The sequence below is a fragment of the Schistocerca cancellata genome, chromosome 6, assembly GCF_023864275.1.
Source record: "Schistocerca cancellata isolate TAMUIC-IGC-003103 chromosome 6, iqSchCanc2.1, whole genome shotgun sequence".
Classification (NCBI taxonomy): domain Eukaryota; kingdom Metazoa; phylum Arthropoda; class Insecta; order Orthoptera; family Acrididae; genus Schistocerca; species Schistocerca cancellata.
In genome coordinates, this window is record NC_064631.1 from 293,359,886 (window position 1) to 293,375,223 (window position 15,338).

Here is a 15,338-nt window from a genome sequence, read left to right on the forward strand (position 1 = left end):
ACGTTATACTGTTTGTAAAATCTGTTGCAAATACAGTTAGTAGTAAAGAAGTAATAAATTATAGCGTCATGCCTATTGTGATACTTTTACTGGATGAACAATGGGAAAGCAGTAAGTGATAAACATTTTTCCTTTCAACAGTTTGTATGGCTTGTCAATGAGAATAAATTTCGAGAAGTTTTGGAATTAGTGTAAAGTCTGTTGCAAGTCGCTAAGTGCTCTCATTGTCAAAGACTAAATTAATAAATTCTGGGAATTCACGCATCTACATCTACATCCATACTCCGCAAGTCACTTGACGGTGTGTGGCGGAGGGTACTTTGAGTACCTCTATCGGTTCTCCCTTCTATTCCAGTCTCGTATTGTTCGTGGAAAGAAAGATTGTCGGCATGCCTCTGTGTGGGCTCTAATCTCTCTGATTTTATCCTCATGGTCTCTTCGCGAGATATACGTTGGAGGGAGCAATATACTGCTTGACTCCTCGGCGAAGGTATGTTCTTGAAACTTCAACAAAAGCCCGTACCGAGCTACTGAGCGTCTCTCTTGCAGAGTCTTCCACTGGAGTTTATTTATCATCTCCGTAACGCTTTCGCGATTGCTAAATGATCCTGTAACGAAGCGCGCTGCTCTCCATTGGATCTTCTCTAACTCTTCTATCAACCCTATCTGGTACGGATCCCATACTGCTCAGTAATATTCAAGCAGTGGGCGAACAAGCGTACTGTAACCTACTTCCTTTGTTTTCGGATTGCATTTCCTTAGGATTCTTCCAATGAATCTCAGTCTGGCATCTGCTTTACCGACGATCAACTTTGCATGATCATTCCATTTTAAATCACTCCTAATGCGTACTCCCAGATAATTTATGGTATTAACTGCTTCCAGTTGCTGACCTGCTATATTGTAGCTAAATGATAAGGGATCTTTCTTTCTATGTATTCACAGCACATTGCACTTGTCTACACTGATATTCAATTGCCATTCCCTGCACCATGCGTCAATTCGTTGCAGATCCTCTTGTATTTCAGGGCAATTTTCCATTGTTACAACCTCTCGATATACTACAGCATCATCTGTAAAAAGCTTCAGTGAACTTCCGATGTTATCCAGAAGGTCGTTTATATATATTGTGAATAGCAACGGTCCTATGACACTCCCCTGCGGCACACCTGAAATCACTCTTACTTCGGAAGGCTTCTCTCCATTGAGAATGACATGCTGCGTTCTGTTATCTAGGAACTCTTCAATCCAATCACACAATTGGTCTGATAGTCCATATGCTCTTACTTTGTTCATTAAACGACTGTGGGGAACTGTATCGAACGCCTTGCGGAAGTCAAGAAACACGACATCTACCTGGCCCTCTGAGTCTCGTGGACGAATAGCGCGAGCTGGGTTTCACACGATCGTCTTTTTCGAAACCCATGCTGATTCCTACAGAGTAGATTTCTAGTCTCCAGAAAAGTCATTATACTCGAACATAATACGTGTTCCAAAATTATGCAACTGATCGGCGTTAGAGATATAGATCTATAGTTCTGCACATATGTTCGACGTCCCTTCTTGAAAACTTTTTCACCGACATCCCCACCCCTTTCGTAAGAAGTGGTTCTTACCCCAACAGTGATTGTTGGCTGACACTAAGATGTACATGTATAAAGTTTGGTTGAAATCGATCAAGTGGTTTAGGAGGACATGTGAAAAAAACGCACACACACGTCCACATTATAATATGTATGGATTTAACATACGTAAGTTGTTACGAGCGTGTTCTGTCCACCTTCAGGCATACAGAAAACCGTTACTTAAACAAGATTAACATAGAAATTTTTTGTTTACTGCTCGCTGCTGGAGGTGCTGTTATGGTATTTGGTGAGAATGGAGAGGGGGCAGTGAATGGCTAGAAACTGATGTCCAGTGATATCGTTTCCTTTTATGGATCTGTGTCTCATTGTTTATTATGATTCATATCAGAGCGCATGTGGGGTGCAAATAGTCTTGCATCACTTTTTATGTTGCGAAAATAGTGTGATACAATGATCCATATGACAGCTGTTCACTTGCGACTGTAGTGACCGAAAACTTGGTTTCTCATCCTTAGTGTAGTGGAGACTCCTGCCACTGAATGTAACACCAACACCAAATGTAGCGGGAAGAGGTAGAAGGCACCGTATTAAAACTTGTCCAAGCTTTCCAAGTGATTTAATGTTTCCAACTACAGTGCCCACGTTCCTCTCGGTCTGCGTCACCGGGTCCTGCAATGCTGAGGACACTACTTCGCAGTCTGCCAAACAGCTTGGCCTGGAATGGCTGCCTCAGCGACCCATGCACGCACTACTGTGTGTCGACCTTGTACGGCAGCAGAGTTACAGCATCATCAGGATGCGCTGGCAGCTGACTCACAAGGAGACCATGGGGTTGGGGATTTGTCCGAAATTTTGTGTGGTGAAAAAGGACCCCTAACACCTCACGTGGTTAAAATATTAGGACGCACTACTCGGCAAATCCTGAGAAAAAACGATCCAAAGTTTCTTAGGTGCATTATGAGTATAAAATGTTAGTCTACTGCCGAGCCGCCGTCTGGCCTACATGGCTAGGCCTTGGACTTTAGCGCCAGAGGTCTCGGGTTCGAATCCTCCTAGGGCACTTTTTTAAATTTCTGTTTCATTTTCTTTTGTTATTCCACCAATTATTCAAAAAGTTTCTCAAACCTACATTATTTTTAAAACATTATTTTAGCTCAATAACGTAAAGTTTTTCATTCACTGAAAAATATTCGTGCTCGTTCTTCTATTTCGTTTTATGGGATTTCCAGGTTTAAAGTGGCTTTGTAAGGGTCCCCTTGGCATTATAACGGTCATCTGCGTACAGGACTGTGCGCGAGCCATGAGAAGTAAAGGGCAGTTTGTTTTTAGATTTCTCATGAACAGACGTGCCTTTCTTCAAATTTTGACGTGTTATTCCGATCCAAGGTTAAACACGTCGACTGAAGAAGTTGCTGGCTCATCTGGAATGGGAGAAGAAATTCCTGAAGAATCCATTCATAGTGATCTATCAAAATTACGATTGAAGGACGCAGTGGTGTATTATCAAAAACTGTTGACGGAAAATAATTTAATTGCATCGACATCTTCGGAAGAAATCTCTCGCGATGGTATGTTATTGGCCGGAGAATTTTACAAAATACACTGGAACTTGTGGGTGAAAAACATTCGTAGCTGAAGAGGAGTTAATTTACGCTCATGAGGATTGCGAAGAATGTGAGGAAAACGACGAACAGTTCGAAGTGCCACAAAGTGATTCGTCTCCAGACGAATATAAACCGTCACCAAAAAGATTTAAAAGTGACATGATTCCCATTGCCTACAACGTCCAAGTCGTGAATATTGCTAAAGCGCACCCCACATGGTCCTTGGCGACATTGCAAAAAAAGGATGCCGCCAATTGAAGAGGAAAGAATATCTTTCACAATGGGAGAAAGATATTAAAAGTGATGGTACGCGAATGGATAAATTTGAGGCGATAGATTCGTGGACCTACGACCGTTTTGTGGAAGCAAGACAGCGATATCAGCAAGTCATGACAAGAAATTTACAGCAATGGCAATTGGCTGCGGCTCCACAATTCGTCGATTTCAAATTCAAGGCGTCTGATCGACGGGTCACGGCATTTAAACAGAAGCACAGAATTTCACAACGCAAGATCACGAAACTGGTTTCTAAAAAAGAAGCGGCGTCAATGGAGGACCTCCAGGCGTCTGCGGAGACCTTTCGTCGGCAGAAGTGCCGTTTAGTCCCTCAATACCACGAGGATTATGTGATAAATACTGACCAAACAGGTAAATACATGTTTTCTGCGTACAAAATGTTTTTACAGATGTAAAATATATCAATTCATATTTAATTATAGAAAAAGATATTTACCTACACATTCGAATATTGTTTAATATTAAAAATACTATTGTTTCAGGATGCCAATATCAATCTGTTTTCAACAGGACTCTCACTGAAAAAGGGAGTAAAACAGTTTCCGTGAATAAGTCGAATTTGAATAAAGTGACGCATTCATATACCGCACAATATTCAATAACATTATCCGGAAAACTGCTCCCACATGTCTTCATATGCTTACAAGAAGCGACCGGTCGTTTCGAACCTCGTATTCACAAATTAATAGATGGCTATGCCAATACTTATACGAACGTCATCGTAACATCATAGAAGTCCGGAAAATTAACAACAGTTTTATACAAGGATTTTCTCCAGAAATGTTTAAAATTTTACGTCGGGGAGAATAAATATTTACTTCTCATTGACTCTTGGGGAGGTCAAACGAATCCGGAGGTATATGATGCAGTTTTTCAAGATGACGAAAATATGCCAACTTGGTCTGTAAAAGTCATACCTCCAAAATGCACTTCTTTGGTGCAAGCTTGTGATGTTTACTTTTACAGGCAAGTTAAAAATTTCATAAAGCTCTTGCAAAATTGCAGCGCATTGTTACAGGAGAATCGTGAAATTAATTCCCGAGAAGATTGTATAACAATTCATTCTGTAATACACCATCAATTATCGTCACCAATATTCCGAGACATGATCCAAAACGCCTGGTTTGCCTCAAAATTATCAGAAACTCGAAACAGTTTCGTAAATGTTAATGGGGCATGTTTTTGTGCAGATTTATTGCAAACGCCCTGTGATTGTAAAAATAACCGCTTTTATATGTTGCGCAAGATGTCGCAAAAATTATTGCTTTGTTTGTTTTTACGATAATTACCACTGCGGTTCTTGTTTATAATTATTATATGTGTAAAAATTGAATGTTTCCAAATCGATTTTGTTAATCTGATTGAAAACCCAATGTTTCTCCTCATATACTTTACAATGAAAAATGGAAAGCCCACCGCCATGAATTGTGTTGTTGGAGAAAAAGAAAATAATTTTTATTCAATAATGTAACCAGTTTGTTAAAGATAATGTAGGTTTGGGAAACTGTCTGAATAATTGGTGGAATAACAAAAGAAAATGAAACAGAAGAAAAAAAAAGTGCCCGAGGAAGAATCGAACCCGAGACCTCTGGCGTAAAAGTTCGAGGCCTAGCCGTGTAGGGCAGACGGAGGCTCAGCAGTGGACTAACATTTTATACTCATAAGGCACCTAAGAAACTTTGGATCGATTTTTCCCGGGATTTTTCGGGTAGTGCGTCCTAATATTTTAACCACGTGAGGTGTTAGGGGTCCTCTTTCACTACACAAAATTTCGGACAAATCCTCGACCCCACGGTCGTACCGTCCCCTTGTTGGTATCTGTGGCGGCCGGCCGGCGGTCGTTTTTATATCTAAGATTGTACCTTGCTCTCTAGTAGAATATTCCAAAAATATGTACACATGTGCCCAGGATAACAAAATGAAAAATATTGTTTATAAACAAGTATTGTAAACAGTTAGAATATGATTTCAATAAAAGAATTTACCTCTGTACTTAAAAGTTTATTCTTTTATTCAACTACCACATAATCTCATATCAGCTACCTGAGCGAAGCTTGATAACCCAGCTAGTCGTTAATGTACACATTGGGGGTGTGTACACGATCGAAGTTACACTGACATCTGACCACCTTTTCTTCTTGTCCATTACAGAATATTCTAGAAACTATCATACCAATGAACAATTTGGTAGCCGCAGAGATAGCAGGATGCGCCAGAAACAGCAGCTATCACTTTCTGTACACAGGATTTAATTTAGGTTTTGTTTCCACGTGCTTCTGTGAGGAAGTGAATTGTATCTGTCCGTAAACAGCTGCGGCTATGTTTCCCATGGTCTACAGGCTTCAGGCTCCTGTTCTGGCCAGCAGTAACGTTGAGACATCTGAGCCGAGTGCTCAAGTACCTTTAAGGCCTGTGCTGTTGTCTGGTGACACAGCGACTTCCGATAAGCATATATAGGCTGATCAATACTTACGTGATAGTGAATGGCGAACAGTGGCAGGGATGCAAACATCCTGGCAGAAGGCAAAAAGGATACTGTCATCATGGTTGTCACTTAAGATAGGTTAGAGCTATTGCCCACTGCAGAGGACACAGCAGAACCAGTAAAGGACATCTTACCTACTGGGATTGGGACCGATCTTCCAAAAAGATCGGGACAAGTGCACAGTGTGCCATTGGGAACTCCAGTGTCAGATGGGTGATGGGCCCATCAGAGACATTGTGGACAGTTCGAGGAAGAAAGCCAGTGTCAATACTGTATACTAGCAGGGAGATCACACTCTAGATGGGGAGAAGGCCCTGCAGGCAACATTTTAGCACATGAGTGCAAATCATGGCTCATGTAGTCAGATGTGGTGCCTGCTGTCTGGTTGCAGAGGACACCTTAGTTTCCTACAGGCGGTCGGCTGTTTTGGGGAAAACAACTACCCACGCTCGTGAGGTGGAAGCAGAGCTAGTGGTTAGCAGCAACGTTCTCAGAACAGATTGCGTTCTTCTGGACTGGAACTGAGTGAAAGGCTTAAACCAGACACTAAGCCAATTCTGTGACGATCTTGGATGCGGATTTTTCACCCTCTGCTATAAGGTGAAGGGTTGTAAGACCGGCCATCCGTCGCTCCCCTCCCTCCCCCCTCCCCTTAAGAGGTCAGGTGTGCACTACATCCAGGAAACAGCTACTATGGTAGTAGAGTTCATGTAGCGTGCACATCAGGGTTTTCTAGGATAGAGATATCCTAACATAGACCTAACAACACAAGTTTTGATTTCACTCAGGGTAGAACGCTATCCCCATTAATTAAAGAGAATAGCATTATTCATCATGGCAGATTAGAGAAAGAGAATTTTGAAACATTATTACTAATTACAGGAGCGGACTAGTTCCGCGTCTAAACCTCTTTTTTATGAAAAGCATAACTCGTAGCCATGTATTCCACGTCAAAAATTGTTATGATATGTAACATTAACTTTGTCATAAATACGAGGTGCATTCAAGTTCTAAGGCCTCCGATTTTTTTTCTAATTAACTACTCACCCGAAATCGATGAAACTGGCGTTACTTCTCGACGTAATCGCCCTGCAGACGTACACATTTTTCACAACGCTGACGCCATGATTCCATGGCAGCGGCGAAGGTTTCTTTAGGAGTCTGTTTTGATCACTGGAAAATCGCTGAGGCAATAGCAGCACGGCTGGTGAATGTGCGGCCACGGAGAGTGTCTTTCTTTGTTGGAAAAAGCCAAAAGTCACTAGGAGCCAGGTCAGGTGAGAAGGGAGCATGAGGAACCACTTCAAAGTTGTTATCACGAAGAAACTGTTGCGTAACGTTAGCTCGATGTGCGGGAGCGTTGTCTTGGTGAAACAGCACACGCGCAGCCCTTCCCGGACGTTTTTGTTGCAGTGCAGGAAGGAATTTGTTCTTCAAAACATTTTCGTAGGATGCACCTGTTACCGTAGTGCCCTTTGGAACGCAATGGGTAAGGATTACGCCCTCGCTGTCCCAGAACATGGACACCATCATTTTTTCAGCACTGGCGGTTACCCGAAATTTTTTTGGTGGCGGTGAATCTGTGTGCTTCCATTGAGCTGACTGGCGCTTTGTTTCTGGATTGAAAAATGGCATCCACGTCGCATCCATTGTCACAACCGACGAAAAGAAAGTCCCATTCATGCTGTTGTTGCGCGTCAACATTGCTTGGCAACATGCCACACGGGCAGCCATGTGGTTGTCCGTCAGCATTCGAGGCACCCACCTGGATGACACTTTTCGCATTTTCAGGTCGTCATGCAGGATTGTATGCACAGAACCCACAGAAATGCCAACTCAGGAGGCGATCTGTTCAACAGTCATTCGGCGATCCCCCAAAACAAGTCTCTTCACTTTCTCGATCATGTCGTCAGACCGGCTTGTGCGAGCCCGAGGTTGTTTTGGTTTGTTGTCACACGATGTTATGCCTTAATTAAACTGTCGCACCCACGAACGCACTTTCGACGCATCCATAACTCCATCACCACATGTCTCCTTCAACTGTCGATGAATTTCAATTGGTTTCATACCACGAAAATTCAGAAAACGAATGATTGCACGCTGTTCAAGTAAGGAAAACGTCACCATCTTAAGTATTTAAAACAGTTCTCATTCTCGCTGCTGGCGGTAAAATTCCATCTGCCGTACGGTGCTGCCATATCTGGGACGTATTGACAATGAACGCGGCCTCATTTTAAAACAATGCGCATGTAGGCTAACAGTAGGCTAACAGTACCCTCCTAACAATAGGCACAGAAGTCTATATGAACCAGATGTTAATAGCGAGAAATTTTGAATTCCGGTTGGGATCTATATCACAAAGTTAGCTCGATCGCCGTTGATGGAGGCGTGTTTATAGCTGCAAAAAGATACGATAAAATCTAGTGAGGTTGGTACAGAGTCTGATACTTGGGTGAAGATCTGTGTTAAAGTGGATCAAATATGGTTTATCACATTCTTTTGTAGACCTCCTGCAACTGGAACAGTAGTGGAGGAACATAAATTTCCTGGTCACGTTATAGTATTAGGCAACGGCCTTGCCGCAGTGGATGCACCGGTTCCCGTCAGAACACCGAAGTTAAGGGCTGTTGGGCGTGACCGGCACTTGGATGGGTGACCATCGGGATCGCCATGCGCTGTTGCCACTTTTCGGGGTGCACTCAGCCTCGTGATGCCAATTGAGGGGCTACTCGACCGAATAGTAGCGGCTTCTGTCAAAGAAAACCATCATAACGACTGGGAGAGCAGTGAACTGACCACACGCCGCTCCTATCCGCATCCTCAGCTGAGGATGACACGGTGGTCGGATGGTCCCGATGGGCCACCTGTGGCCTGAAAACGGAGTGCTTTTTTTATAGTATTAGGTGTAGATTTCAAATTACAGCTACAAACTGGAGGAATCAAGTGATTAGTGTGCGTATTAAGGCCAGGGAATCGCGTGAAAACGTTCTACATGCGTTATCTGAAAATTATGTTTAGAACTTATGTTATGTCAACCGGGGACCTAGAAACGACGGAGAGGCTCCGCCCCCGCCGCAGCCACAGTGGTCCACAACCCCACGACGACTATCGCAGTCCACTTCACCCCTCCGCCGCCCCACACCGAACCCAGGGTAATTGTGCTGTTCGGCTCCCGGTGGACCCCCCCAGGGAACGTCTCACACCAGACGAGTGTAACCCCTATGTTTGCGTGGTAGAGTAATGGTGGTGTACGCGTACGTGGAGAACTTCTTTGCGCAGCAATCGCCGACATAGTGTAGCTGAGGCGGAATAAGGGGAACCAGCCCGCATTCGCCGAGGCAGATGGAAAACCGCCTAAAACCCTTCCACAGACTGGTCGGCTCACCGGACCTCGACGCTAATACGCCAGGCGGATTCGTGCTGGGGACCGGCGCTCCTTATCGCCCGGAAAGCCGTGCGTTAGAGCGCACGGCCTACCGGGGTGACTATGTTTAGCAGTTAATCAGAGAATCGGCCCGTAAAGGTACCATGTTAGATCTCCTATTGAGAAACAGTCCCGAACTTTACGAATCAGCTAGAAAAGGGAACTAGTGATATTAAAGCTGACGGCATGGCAGAAGATGGCTGTAAATTGGAATACAAAGCAAGGTACTGCGGTATTTCGCATCCTTAAATGATCAGGTAACGTAATCAATTTGGACGATTAGATTAACATATTATGTCATTTTGCACCGAAGGGTAGGTGAGGTTGTTAGCTTATTAATCGTACTGGTTGATACATAACAACTGTAGTTTCATCCTTTGCAAAAATAATTTTTTCGCTGTCTCGGATAGTGAGACAGGCTGAAGAAGCGATGGACTTCGGATAGGTGGGTGAAGGGCAGAATTTTACAGTTCACCGCTAAGCTATCCTTTGGAGCGGGCAAAAGTTGACAGAGGCAGTAAAACTAGCCGTCTGACAAGAATCGGCTGCAGTTTTTTTCAGGCACGCTGAAATGCGTCTTCTGTCGCCACAGAGGCACCGGTTAAAAATTCTTCCCATGCAGAACGCATAACACTTTCTCACCACTCAATCCACGAGGCCTTGTGATTGGCTAAACCCTACTGGTGGACATTGCTTTAAATTGTTTCAGAAGCTTCTAGAACATTTCGTATGAACTGCTCGGGGTTTGGCAGCGGTTTTGTGTCTAGAAAGAGTGGGAGGAAATCAAATTGTAATAAAAGTCATGATTGGCTGACTTGAGAGTCCACATTAGTGAACCGAGGTTTTCTAATATCAAGGCGGAATACGTCAGGACTCTCTGATAGGTGCCCAGCCAACACACATCGCTGTAGAGCGTATAATTTGCTTGAGACATTGTTGGCAAAGTAGTCGGAATCACTGTCAGACTTAGTCTGAGAAAGCGGTGAATGCCCCACTTGAAGTGGAATCATTTTGTTTCTCTGCGAGCAGAGGAACGAACTGGTGCTCTTCCATGGAGCTTTTGGCATTCCGAACCGCTCACTTACGACCACATACTTGAGTCAAATGTCTGCTCCTGGAAAGTGTGCACGGTCGGAATCTGTACTCGAGTAACTTCGAACGTAAGGGTTTACGGATGTGACCACACGTCCTCTGTGTAGTTAAATTCACATCTGAACATCTTACTTTGTCTCCATGATGACCTCATCCTTCCACAGACGAACGTGGTTGATGTGCTTTCCACTCGACAACTTATAGTGATACAAATTTGTTCATTTTCACTAGACTTCTCTGAAATCTCTGTTGTCAGCGCCAGTCAGGGCGGAGATTTTTTTTTTCTCTTACGAATAGGTTAGTCACTATTAACTCTTTAAGTCCTCCTGTTGCAAAAGCGGGAGAGGGGGGTGGTGATTTTTGCAGAGAAGGTAGGTGTTGTGCTAGTCTTAATCTTACTCTGACTAGCAGAATTAACTGAATGTTGTAACTGTACAGATCCTGCTTTAAAATTTTTCCGATTTTTTTAATAAGTATCTTGATAGCATCCTACTATTCTTATATAACTAGAATTAGTCTTTACCCCAATGATCCTGAACATATTATTTAAGAACATTAATCAGTTAGGATCAATTAAATAATTTTAGACTAACGTCCAGCGGCGGTCAATCATAGCAGGGCCTGTTAGATCGCAACCCACCCAGTGTCACAACAGTAAGATACTTCTTAAGAAGATCGACGACAAACAGATTTCAGACTACCTCAAAGGTCAACACAGAAATTTAGTCTCAAGCAGTGGCAACATTGAACATCAAAGGGCAAAGTTCAAGACTACTGTACAACACATTTTTACAGACATATGTTGAACGAAGTTGTAAGGGATGGAAAATACCCGCCCTGGTTCGATAGCCAAGTTAGAAAGCTTCTACTACACTACTGGCCATTAAAATTGCTACACCACAAAGTTGACATGCTACAGAAGAAGATGCTGTGATATGCAAATGATTAGCTTTTCAGACCATTCACACATGGTTGGCGCCGGTGGCGACATCAACAACGTGCTGACATGAGGAAAGTTTCCAACCGATTTCTTATACACAAACAGCAGTTGACCGGCGTTGCCTCGTGAAACGTTATTGTGATGCCTCGTGTAAGGAGGAGAAATGCGTACCATCACGTTTCCGACTTTGATAAAGGTCGGATTGTAGCCTATCGCGATTGCGGTTTATCGTATCGCGACATTGCTGCTCGCGTTGGTCGAGATCCAATGACTGTTAGCAGAATATGGAATCAGTGGGTTCAGGAGAGTAATACGGCACGCCGTGCTGGATCCCAACGGCCTCGTATCACTAGCAGTCGGGATGACAGGCATCTTATCCGCATGACTGTAATGGATCATGCAGCGACGTCTCGATCTCTGAGTCAACAGATGGGGATGTTTGCAAGACAACAACCACCTGCACGAACAGTTCGACGACGTTTGCAGCAGCTAGGAGACCATGGCTACGGTTACTCTTGACGCTGCATCACAGACAGGAGCTCCTGCGATGGTGTACTCAACGACGAACCTAGGTGCACGAATAGCAAAACGTCATTTTTTCGGATGAATCCAGGTTCTGCTTATAGCATCATGATGGTCGCATCCGTGTTTGGTGACATCGCGGTGAACGCACATTGGAAGCGTGTATTCGTCATCACCATAATGGCGTATCACCCGGCGTGATGGTGTGGGGTGCCATTGGTTACACGTCTCGGTCACCTCTTGTTCGCACTGACGGCACTTTGAACAGTGGACGTTACATTTCAGATGAGTTACGACCCGTGGCTCTACCCTTCATTCGATCCCTGCGAAACCCTACATTTCAGCAGGATAATGCATGACCGCATGTTGCAGGTCCTGTACGGGCCTTTCTGGATACAGAAAATGTTCGACTGTTGCCCTGGCCAGCACGTTCTCCAGATCCCTCACCAATTGAAAACGTCTGGTCAATGGTGGCCTAGCAACTGGCTCGTCACAATACACCAGTCACTACTCTTGATGAACTGTGGTATCGTGTTGAAGCTGCACGGGCAGCTGTACCTGTACACGCCATCCAAGCTCTGTTTGACTCAATGCCCAGGCGTATGAAGGCCGTTATTACGGCCAGAGGTGGTTGTTCTGGGTACTGATTTCTCAGGATCTATGCACTCAAATTTCGTGAAAATGTGATCACATGTCAGTTCTAGTATAATATCTTTGTCCAATGAATACCCGCTTATCATCTGCATTTCGTCTTGGTGTAGCAATTTTAAATGTCAGTAGTGTAAATCAAAGATAGTCACAGCTAATTTAAACGTAGCCAAAGTTTCAGAGACAAAAAGAAACTGAACGAAGCCAAGATTAGCTTATGGAAAGCGATGTGTGAAGTGTTAAGTGTTCTACGAATTCGGAAGAAAAATTCTACCTTATCTACTTGACAGAAAATCCTCAGACTTTTTATGTTATGTTTAATCGGAAATTGGATCGAAGTCATCTCTCCAGACACTATGTGATCATAACGGAATCGAAACGGAAGATGACACAGGGAAGGCCAAAATACGAAATGTCTTTATCCGAAACTGCTTCACTGGGGAACATCAAAAAGTTACCACGCAGCAGAAAGGCACCAGGCATCCTTCAACAGAGGGAAGCCCATTGGACTTGACTGAATATCAGTACGATTGTACATAGAGTATGCAAAAGACCTTGTCCCTATTCTTTGTCGATGAAGGAGGTAAGCGTGGCTAACAGCTCGAAAGTAGAGCACATCGCTCTCGTTTCCAAGAGGATCGTCGAAGAGACGGACAAAACTATAGTTTTATATCTCTGGCGTCAGTTTTTAGTAGAATTCGGGAACACTTTCTTTTTAAAAAAAATTGTAGCAATGACTATGTGACCAAACTGCTAAGGTCATCGATTCCTAGGCTTACGCACTACTTAATGTAACTTAAACTAACTTACGCTAAGGACAACGCACACACCCATGCCTGAGGGAGGACTCGTGTATTGTGACGTTTCTGGAGATAGGCAATCTCCTCTGTAGGAATCAGATTCCAAAAACAACGATCATGTGAAACTTAGTTCACCTCTGTTCGCTCACGAGATCTATAAAGCAGTAGATATCGCAGTCCAGGTTGGTGCCTTGTTCCTTGACTTCTGCAAGGTGTTCGATAAAGTTCTGCACTGCCACCTAATGAATAAAATACGAGAGGACTAGCTCTGTCACTACAATGAAGAGTTTCTAGTAGAATGTCATTCTCAACAGTCAGAAAAATTCGGACGTAAAAGTAACTCCGATCATACATCAAGGCGCTACAGTCTGGAACCGCGCGACCGCTACGGTCGCAGGTTCGAATCCTTCCTTGGGCATGGATGTGTGTGATCTCCTTAGGTTAGTTATGTTTAAGTAGTTCTAAGTTCTAGGGGACTGATGACCTAAGCAGTTAAGTCCCATAGTGCTCAGAGCCATTTGAACCATACACCAAGGGAGTATTACAGGACCATCACTTTACATACCACATAAAAGTGACCCAGCGGATAACGTTGGAAGTTACATGAGGCTTCTTCACGAATGATGGTGTTATCTACAGAAGTGCCACAACGCTAGATGACTGTAATGAAATGCAGGAAGATCTGCATAAGATCGATGTTGGTGCAAGGGTTGGCATCTGATCCTCAACATAAACAAATGTAATGTGTTACCCACAAATAAGTAGAATGACCCATTACCATATCATGACATGATTGAGGGACAAACACTGGAAACAGTGCATCTATAAAATATCGTTCATTAGAAGAATCCTCGGAAAGTTTAATCCAGCCAAAAATGAGGTATTTTTCTGAACCCTCGTTGTACTAATTCTTCGGTATTTCTCGTCATTGTAGGGTATATACCCGATAGGATTGCTAGAAGAAATGGAGAAGACCAAAGAAGCTCGAAAGCGTCACAGAGATACTCAGCAACCCCTGTAGCAGACGGTGCAAGGGAGCCGTTCTGCTTCACGGTGTAGTTTACTGACAAAGTTCAGTAGCGTACTTTCCTAGAAGGATCAACCAATATATTGCTTCCTCCTACATATTTCTCGCGTGAAAATTAAGTCAGAGATATTCTAAGTCACATGGAGGCTTACCACCAGTGGTTCATCCCGTGAACCATTCACAAATGGAACCAGAAAAGGCTGAAGTGACAACACCCTAACTACTGTCCGCCACCCGCAAAGCACCGTAATATGGCTTGCGAGGTGTGGATGTAGGTTGCTGTCTCACATTTTTGCAGGTGAATCTCCCATGTGCTTTACTGGGCCATTACGTTTCACTGAATGAAATGAGCAGACTTCTTTAGTGAATAGTTGATGCAAGACAAAATGGTTCTCACGATAAAGCGATGCGTTTTCAGTGTTGACTGTTAAGAGCATTTCACGGAAACCATGTGAGGAACTGTTGGTGCAAGACGCTGCAAATGGAAATCAGGAAGAACCTTCAGCATAGTCGACAGTGCAAAACTTTGCGGCAAAATGGTGCAAAACGGTCTCTATAGTGAAAAAAACGTGAATATCCGCAAAGAGTTCCAACTCCTGTAAACACTGCTCGAAAGGAGGAATGTTTGAAATAAACTCAGAAGAAATCTCAACGCCCTTTACCCGTGCAGGTGTGCATTAAGAGATCATCACAGCACAAATTTTAAAAAAATGGTCTCATATACATCCCTACAAATTTATTGTTATGCCTGAGAAAACACCCAGGTGAACTTCAACAAGTTAAGTTCTGCTGGTAGTTTCTGCGTGAAGTGGATTCAGGGCTATCCTATCAGGGTTATCCATTTCTTCAGATGAGGCCTGTTTTAGACCATCAGTGTACGTGAACTCACGGAACATGTGCCCTTGTGCATCAA

At 43.6% G+C, this 15,338-nt stretch overlaps 1 pseudogene; it reads left to right on the forward strand.

The window, feature by feature from the left end:
- Positions 1 to 8,538: 8,538 nt before the first annotated feature.
- Positions 8,539 to 8,656, forward strand: LOC126089567 (5S ribosomal RNA; annotated as a pseudogene).
- Positions 8,657 to 15,338: the final 6,682 nt, after the last annotated feature.